Below are 10,315 nucleotides of genomic sequence, written 5' to 3'. Positions count from 1 at the left end.
CCGCCACAAGTACGATGACTTGAGACATGCGTTCAATTCGTCCGCCGCTGTTGATTTCGAAATAACAGAATGTGTTTGTCAATAACAGTATCATTACGCCACTAAAGCGATGATTATTATTCCACAGATCTTTCATTGTTCTGTCAAGTGCTTCTAGAAAATTGCGCTCATCTTATATATGTTTCACAGATTTGCATTTTTAACTGAAGCTACAGTGTCGTATGTGTCGTTCTTCCAACTGCAAGTAGCGTTGCTGCAATTCAGGAGACGTAATGCCATTTTGAGATCGAATTATTGCCAAAATCCCGTTTTTTACACATTTACCACTGTTTCTTTGCTCTTATTGGTCGTGATGCTATATAGCCTATAGCCTTCCTCGATAAATGGACTATCCAACACAAAAATAATTGTTCAATTCGAACCAGTAGTTTCGGAGATTAGCGCGTTCAAACAAACAAACAAACAAACTCTTCAGCTTTATAATATTAGTATAGATTAAAGTGCAGACAACCACAAAAAATTAATAATAAATTGTGTAAAATGAATTTGAATTTTTTAATTGTCATCGGTGCAGTTGGGGAATGCCATTGGTCTTATAATGATCCAGCTATGAGGCAAACAACAATTAACATTTGCTAAGGCCATATTTATATGTAACTGTATGTTTCAACAACTTGAATCACTGTATGTGTGTCGTGTAGTATTATTTGTGGTTTTGCAAAAACATTTGGCTCTTCTGTTGCTGTCAACTCTGCGGTTTTGTCCGAGGTTATGGTGGTGGCAGTTCGGTAGCTGCTGCGGCTGCGTCACAAATATTTACTCACTCTTTCGCTTTCCGACTTTATCGCTGTTAGCAATTGGTTAGCATGCTGGCGTAAATGATTAATAAAAGTTTAAGACAACCCTACTGAAATACATATACTCATACAACTGCAATGATCTTACGCTTTCATGTCCAACAGGAAGCATTTGCGGTACAACCTCGCTGCCTTCAATTGTAAAAATTTGCTGCAGAGATTTGCAGAGCAAAGTTGGAAAGCTAATTTCATTCCAACGTGAATAACTTGTTTGTGTTTTTCTTTTCGAAGTTTTACCTTTTTTATTGTTTCCTTCCTTTCTGGTTTCATCAGATGAAGTGTCTATTAGAAATGATTGCTGATTTTGATGTCGTCGATCTTATGTGTGTTATTTATATGTATGTAAGATAATTTACACAATGGGATAAACTTTACATATATTTCAAACAAGTGACAACACTTTAAATATTCTCTTTGAATATTTCATATTATACAAGTATGTATAAATCAACAAAAATTGTATTCAAAAAGGCGAACTAACATAAAATATATTCGAAATACTGCAGCACATCCACAACGGTTGATTAAATTCCACAAATATCCGCAAGGGAAATTAAAATAGTTAAATATTTATTAATAAAGTGCTGGAGAATGCTTTGGCAGCGCTGTTTGTTTGTTATTAGTCAAAATTATTCAATTTCACAGAATGCTTTTAAACAAAAATATCTCTGATTCATAATTACCCTTCAGTTTTTCAAACAAAAGCTATTTAGTAAACTCAAAAATCAGACAAACAAGACAATGAATGACATTATTGACATTGTTGAGTGCACTATTAATTGACCACAAAATATAAACTGACCTTTTCATTGTGTAAATGTCCAATTCGAAAATTATGGAAAATTGTGAATTTATTCACATTATTACATAATACACCTATGCACACATGCTTTATTGGCATTTAATAACGGCAAAAAATGAAATTCATATTTCCATTGCAGTGATTTCACTGAGGCAATTTTAGAATACGTCGCGTGCTGTGCTCAAATGTCGCTCATGTTCAAATGCAGTGCTGATAAAATTTATTAAATATTTCACAATGGATTAGATAATTGCTGATTTTGTATAATGTGGGAATTTAATTAAACAAAAATATTTCAAGTTTTTATCGTATGTATGCTTTTGTTGAAAAATATAATTCAGTAAATTTTAAATTAGATTTTGAGTAATTCTCTATGTATTTAAATTAATTTATTTACATTAAAGTTTAATTTCTGATGTTAAAAACGCCGAATAGTGAAATATTTTAGAAAACTCAGTTAATGAAAACAATGATAATAGTTTTTGTTATTCAGGATGTTGGTTTGTCGAAACGGCCCCGAAGCACCCAATATATTGATTTTCGATTTTCCGGTTGATTTTATGCTGAACATATCGTTTAATTTGTGAAAAAATGTATTACCATACAATGACCCTGAAGACATAAAGTGGATTGGCGCCAAAAGTTGATGAAATAAACTTACTATGTAAAGGTTCCCGCCAACATCGGCTTAAGGATTTCAGTGAGCAATGCATAACCAGAAATATTAATTTCGTTTCACCATTCCCACTATACTCTCACATTCGCTTTTCTTTCCATTATTTTCCCACCAGACAATTGTTTCCTCGTTTTATTGCTGCATTATTCCGCATTTGTGCTCTTAAAATTTCAATTTCCATTTCAATTTCGCATATTGCAATATGAAGACTGCCATAAAATGCAACTGTAAAGTTAATAATAAACCGCAGCGTTATGAGAGCGTCCAGCTTTTTGAGGCGGAAATCGAGTTGTGTCCAAGCTTCTGCGTTGCGCTAGTTCCATTCAGCTTAGAAATAAAAAACAGTTTTCAGCATAGAAAATATACAGTTATGCCAGGATGGAATGATTCTGTTATTCATAAAATGAGTGACGTGGTCATGGTTTTCGTTCACCAACAGGGATATATAGTTTATTTCTGATTTTTAAGGCACAACCGGTACTTTAATTCGCTTCTACTTCACATATTTATGGGTTCATATAATTTAGTGTAAAGGTCTTTGAGGACCCATCATAAAAGTGAAATATATGTTAGGATGTTATCAAATAAATATATTTCATATAAACTTTACATACATAGAGCTTTCATATTTAGTCTATTTGAAAATTTTCTTTTGAATGAAACTGGACACAAATTTTCAATCCTCATGAAAAAATGTCATGTTTCTGACAGTCATTTGTTTTTTGCTTTAACTAAATGATTTTAGACAAGCCTTTTCAATTAATCTTCTTCTTTTGCGTTATTGTGCAAATTGTGCAGTTATTTTATTTTTTTTTTTTTTCAACGAATTAATTATAAATCAATTTAAAGTTTCTTGTAAACTTTTCACCGTGCCCCAATTTATTTTGCAGCGACAAAATTAAGATATCGTGCACACAAAAGAGGCGTTGAAATGGAAAAGTTGTCTTTCTCTGTCAACTAAATATACAAACAGGGGTAGTTGTGTGCGTGCTTCTCCCGCTGGGTGTCTTTCACTTGCAGAATCAAGAAATTATGCTAATAATTTGTTTCGAGGCCTTAAGCAGCCACTGAAAATAAATGAGTGAGGCACTCACTGCTCTTCAGGAAGTAAGAAAAACGTATAAATACACTAAAAAGCGCAGCATGTCGCAGGCTCTATTTTTGTGCGCTTTTTTGGCCAAGTTTGAATGCAACAGCTGTTGTGTAGTTGTTGTTATTGTAATTTTTGTTGCCGCTCGTTCATGGTCACAATTTTGCTTTCACTTTAAGCCTTTCCTTTATACTTTTAACAATGGAAAGACTTTCTTGTCCCTTATCTATGGGCAAGTCACAATAGTGAAAAGCAACGAAGAGCTCTACAAAGTTAGTAAGAACGAGTGCTGAAGGGCACTTGTCGGTCCTCCAAGATGGGCGGATGCGACAAGTACATGCCATGCTGAGTTGGGTCAAGTAAACTTTAGAACTTTACGACGTGGATGACCACTGAGTGTCATTGGCATTGTCGCATGGACACTTCGGAATGAAGCCACGAAATTTAAAGTGGTCGAAAATGCCAATGCATAGCAATGTGGGTGTGATTAATTTAACTGATCTTCGGTGTGAAACTGGAATTCACAATTGTTGTTATATATGAGTTGTTGTTATGTGTAAATGAAATAACATTTGGTACGACAGATTTGAGCCCCAAGCACTGGTAGTTAAAGCTTTATTCATTAATTAAATATCTTTTCTTTTTATACATAATTAAGGGTGTATTGTATGTTGTTGCTTAAATAAATCATTATGTTTAAAAGCCGTTTAGGTATTTTTCGTGACAACTTGTTTGCCTTTTGGCATGCCCGTAGTATTTGTGTATTGTAGTTGTTGGGCGCACCTTTTATCTTCTTTGCCTTTGAACTGTATAAATGTCCGTTTCGCTGGCTTCTCCATTCTTTAATAATAAGTAATACGTATTCATAGCCCTCCATCTACTCTGTAGATCACATTAGGCTCATGGGGTGCATGTGTTTCACCTTCCTTTATTGGCGTAATTTTTGGCCTTTACACACTGGTCTCTTGCTGGCTCACGGTTGGTCGGCCAATGAATATTTTAGCCATAAGGTGTTGCCATAAAAACAACTTTTTTAATAATGACTTAATGAGCACCGCAGGCTCGCGATGTTGGTTAGGCGGCTTATTCTTTATACACTTTTCGGTATTTTTACGAAACGCTCACTTCGTTGGTGTGCCCTCATTGAATTTTGGTATTTACAGTCATAAAAGTTTCACCTTTGAGTGCTGACCGCTCAACTTAGTTACGTTTTTTTACCACATTTTGTGTTTTTGCCACCGTATTTATAATGAGCGTAGCCCAACTCGCGGCAATAAGCAATATTTTATTTAAAAAGTTGTTCAAAACACCATTATAAACACGCCGGTGCAACATCGTAAGCAACATGAAGATAAGGCCTTGTACAAAGTGTAAACTTTTGCAATATTTAAGCAACACGCTAAGTAGCTCATGGTAAACAAATGCATACAAACAGACAGCTCGAACATTGCATACCTTATTGCACATAAATGTCTACAAAGTCCATGCCCTGAAGTGCACTTATGCATATGGAAGTTAATTAAAACTTTTAGTTAAGCGAAACGGTGTTAAATTTGGTGTTGTTTGTGTAACGCCTAAAAGTATACTTTATATTAGAACAAGTGTGTTTCCCATGAAATGTGTTGTACGCAGCTGGTAATTTATGCTTATGTTTGGTTGCTTTAGTTTTGTTATAAATACATATATTAACACATACTAAATGAGTTATGTTGAGGGTCATATAATTACATATTCATGTGTGTACTCCCCACAGATTTTCTTATGAAATATTGCGGTTTAAGTAACTAAACTCATCATATTTCCAAGCATTAAGTTGTTTTGCGAATATAAATATTTCAATATATTACATGCCTTAAATAAACTGAATACTCCTAATTCCACAACACTGTATTTCCCAGCAGAGATATAAGGAAACAACAATGACAATAAAGACAACGTAAAAAAGTTCTAGCTAATAACAACAAACAAAACCGAAGTGCAAATTAAAAGGAGCAGAGAAAATCAACAAAATAAATGTGGAAGTGAAATGAGAACAAGGGTTAAGGGGTTTTGTTCTGTGTGTGCTCCACGCCACTGTCATATGTACCTCACGAATCCTCAATGTAAACAAACAAAGACGTCTAAACCTGAGTACGAATAATGAGGAAAGAAGGTTAAGCAAGTATTCAAAAGGAAACCTTTTAGCGAAATGAGTTATGAGGCTAATACGGTTAAGCGTATGTGCGCGCCTATTTGTATGCTTATTCGGGGCTGATTCTGTAAGCAAACATTTGCATATCTGCTTGTCCAAAAAAAGTGAAGATTTATTTCGTGAATTTGTTTTTCGTTCATTGTTTGTGTGGGTCCACAGACTGTCACATTCCACGGGTTTGCATTGAGAAAGCTATTTCAAAGCTAATTTGCTGATTAAGGAAGTTGCAATTTTATTTTAGAGTTTTATTTCAGTATATGAAAACCTCGTCTCCTTTTAGTTACGTATACGCCGTTGTTTAATGCTTGCATTTCTTTGATACAATTTATTTTTGTTCTAACATTTTGTACAATCAAGCAGTTTTAATTATCCTTATTTTGCCTTCATTTTTGCGCCGCTTCACATATTTTGTTACATCAAGTACTCAAAGGGTACTGATATGAGTTCTTTTACTATTATTCTGCAGCGAACTTCTTCAATTTTCTCGAATTCGCTGCATTCTCTCCTTGTCAATTGCTTCCACTAACTTGTATCATTTGTTCTCATTTTCTTCTCTCTCTCTCTCTGAGTGTGAGTGCGTTTGACTTTATGCTCTTTGATTCGTTGAATTCGCCACAGCTGCTGCACGTGGCTTTGTTTTGTCTGCCTTTTTGTGATGATAATTCGAGAGTAAGGGCAGTCAGTGATGCAAATTTAGTCTGGTATATATTTACGTGCGGCGTTAAATTGTTGACTTTGTAAGTGGCTGCCATATCTGATTGTTCGTCTGTTGCACACATACTTGTCCTCAGCTGGATAATTACCATATTTTCTTTTCACTTTCTTAGTGTAAGGTATGAGTTTAAATAGTTTTAAAATTGCTTAGAGCACGTCTTCGTTTGGTATACTATATACAAAGAAGATATACTTGCATATAACATATAAAGGTTTCCTCATTTATTTTAAACCACAACATGTTTGCTTTCTTTGCTTTGCTCTTCATCCCTACCAATATTCGTTACAGGCCACCAAACATGCACCTAACGGAGCAGAATACAGAGAGAGTTTGCTAGACATCGCAACCAACCTATTACAGTACATTTCACAAAGTAGACCCATGAGGAGAGTTAAGGCTTCAACATTTTATTTATTTGCGTGTTGTGGCATATTTTATTCACTGCTGTTTACATACGTTGATATTCCGTATTTACCATTCGTAGGTGAGTAAATAGTTACTAGGTCTCTGATATGTTGCACGAATAGTAGGGGACTCTAGGAAGATGGTTGTTTATCTGTGCGATTCCATACTTATCAAAAGTGATAGTTGCTGCCAGTTGTAGTAATATTGCAGTTACATGTACTTGGGTTCTCTTTGAATGAACTATTCTTTACGTCCTTACAAATTGATTGTGAGAAGGAATAGTAAATGCAAATCGTAAGTGAAGATACCTACTTCTAAGATAATTTAAGTGCTACTAATTGCTGTCAACTGTGTGTTTTCTATGTAAAAACAATTCTCCATTTCTATGCAAATGTTTGTAAGCTTCAATGTACATATTGAAGACAAAAACTTTATTACTATAGTTTGTGTGCGTGTTCCTACCGTGCTACAACTTCGTTGAATTTATAAATACACACTCTTCTCAGCACACTCGTACTCGTACTGCGCTCTCCAGCTCTTCACGGAAGCATTTGTCACTGAGGTAGCTCTGCACAACGCAAACGCTTAGCATAATTTTTATGGTCAGCCATAAAATGATACTCAAAACATGCTATTCGCCTATAGAGAGAATATTTTATTGCTTCCAATAATAATATCGCACAAATGTACATGGAAATATAATTCGAACGCTGACATTGCCAGGATGCTTGCTGAGTGGGTGTGAATGTGGGCGTGTAAACGAAGATTTTGCCTCCAACTCCAAATGTCGATGCTGTTGGAAATATATGTTAACATTTGCCTTTACTTCTCATCCGCCTTCTATGCATTTAATGACCATTTAGTCATTTAATGTATGTGTATACTATATGTACATATATAAGTATTTGTGTGTTTGTGGTGTGCCTCAAATACTTTCCCAGCACTTTATTGGCCTGTCATAGAGGATATTAATAAATACTGTAAAAGCAGTTCACTGCCACGCTGCGGGATATAATTTTGTGGGTCTACTCGAAGGCAGACAATGGATGCCTTAGCAATACTCACAGCTTTTACTTTCTATAAATACTTCAATACTTTCAAGAGAATAGCGTTCTCTAGCCATTGTGGCTTTGATATCAAAAATTCAACTTCAAAAAAAGTGAGTGAGTGTCCTTTTATATAATACTTTATTACTTAAGTTGCCTTTTGTGAACTTTTTTTCTAAAATGTTCTAAAAAAATAAAATTTACATTTTACATATACTAAAAATTTATTGAAATTAATAAAAATAATTGCAATCTGAATATAATCTTTAAATATCACCTACACGTCACAATATCATATTATATCCGTACTACTCTGTGTTTGTCCGTCCGTCCGTCTTTGCAAGCTGTAACTTCAGTAAAAATTAAGATATCTTGATGAAACTTGGCACACTTATTTCTTGGCACCATAGAAAGGTTGCTTTCGAAAATGGGCAAAATCGGACCACTGCCACGCCCACAAAATGGCGGAAACCGAAAATACATAAAGTGCCATAACTAAGCCATAAATAAAGCCATGGAAATAAAATTTGGCATGAAGGATCGCACTATGGAGGGTAATATTTGGTTCTAGCTTTTTTAGGGAAGTGGGTGTGGCCCCGCCCCCAAATAGGTTTTTTGTACATATCTCGCAAACCAGTAGAGCTATATAAACCAAGCCGTTTCTTTTAGCCACTTCCTAATACAGTCCAAAAATGAAAGAAATCGGATAATAACCACGCCCACCTCCCATACAAAGGTTAGGTTGAAAATTACTAAACGTGCGTTAACTCACTAACGAAAAACGCCAGAAACACGAAATTTCTCATAAGAAATGACAGATATAAGTTGCACTCAAAGTTTTTTTACAAAATGGAAAATGGGCGTGTCATCGCCCACTTATGGGTCAATAACCATATCTCAGGAACTACTAGACGGATTTCAATGAAACTTGGTTTGTAATAGTTTCCTTACATCCCAATGATATGTTGTGAAAATAGGCCAAATCGCTTCACAACCACGCCTACTTCCTATATACCAGAGCTTTGAAGACGATCTGAATCGTTTACTTTACAATATATAAACTAAGTCCTAGTAAAGATATCGGTGCAGAACTTTGCACAAATACTATGTTAATAGTGTGGCAGCCTCATTCTAAAAATCGCCGAAATCGGACCATAGATTTTCAAGGCCCCATATATCGAACATGAAGACCTCGGTGCTTCTAACCTAATATTAGGGCTTCAATGGACTTCATACCATATATATGACGAATATGTGGGTCAAATTGTCTATTATATAATTAAATAAATAAATTGCGAGAGTATGAAATGTTCGGTCACAACCGAACTTAGCCCTTACTTGTTTTATTTATTTTTATTTATCGTACTTTAAGCACTTTGCTTTTATTGTTTGTTGGCCAATATGTTATACTGTTAGTCGATCTTGAAACGTTACTTCGCACATTTTAGTTGAAGTCTCATCCACACAAGCAATATCAGCAGTAGCAACTCACTTAATTTAAGTAACTTTGGCAATCAAATGATAGTAGTATGCGTTCATTTCACCTTACTTGCCGATATAAGGTGCTGTTTGTTGACCGCATGACATATAATTTGGTTTACAAAAGGCCCTTAGAACTTTAGCTGAATTAGGTTGAAGTGGGAAAAGATGTTTAGCTGAGTGATGAAGGGAATTAGGCATTGGTTAATACTTAGATAGCTAAACTATTACATTTATAATTTTGCAGATAGAAAGATAGACTTTATAGAGCGATCTATAGAGCTCCGTGCTGAGTTAAAAAATACTTTTTTACTTTTAAGGTCTCTACTCACTATTGCAGCATTTACATATACATATATTTACTTTTTTTGTCGGACTTTAATTCCTGCATAAATAAAAATATGAAAAATGGTGTACGGAATTTTCAAGTACATGTGACGGCCATTGTCTTGTCTTTTATGCACTGGATTCAATTTTCCAATAATCGAGATGTAAATATTGTTTACTCTACAAATATTTATAAATGCCAGGCTGTATATCAGTATGCAGCAATAATTAAAATAATATATATTTATCTATGTTACCTTACATACATACGCAAGCAAATATTACATTGACGACTGTGCATTAAGGCTAAAACCTTGGAAAAGCTCGGCTGAGCGAGCATATAACAGCATATGCATGTATGTGTATTTGTTCTGTATATTGGCGTGGCGTCACATGGTCAATTTATTTAAAGTTTCAATGTAAATCATATTTGTTGCAATCGGATTGTGCCAATTAAATCTGCACTAATTGTATTACAACATGCTGAGTCCAAAAGAACAACGACCACCCGGAATGTAGAGCTACTTCATTTGTCTCATCAATTGTATATTGAAATATGTCATATGGATGATCAATGTGGTGCGAAAACTTTCAATTAAAATTGTTTTATTATCATTTTTTGAGTTAATTCTTTTGGTATCGAAACCAACAATTTGCTTTTTTGATATAATTTACTTTTACATATTTTGCAGAGATTGCAGGTCATAAAACTGAGTGACAGTGTTTG

Source organism: Zeugodacus cucurbitae, chromosome 6, assembly GCF_028554725.1.
Source record: "Zeugodacus cucurbitae isolate PBARC_wt_2022May chromosome 6, idZeuCucr1.2, whole genome shotgun sequence".
Lineage (NCBI taxonomy): Eukaryota > Metazoa > Arthropoda > Insecta > Diptera > Tephritidae > Zeugodacus > Zeugodacus cucurbitae.
This window is presented reverse-complemented; position numbering follows the sequence as displayed.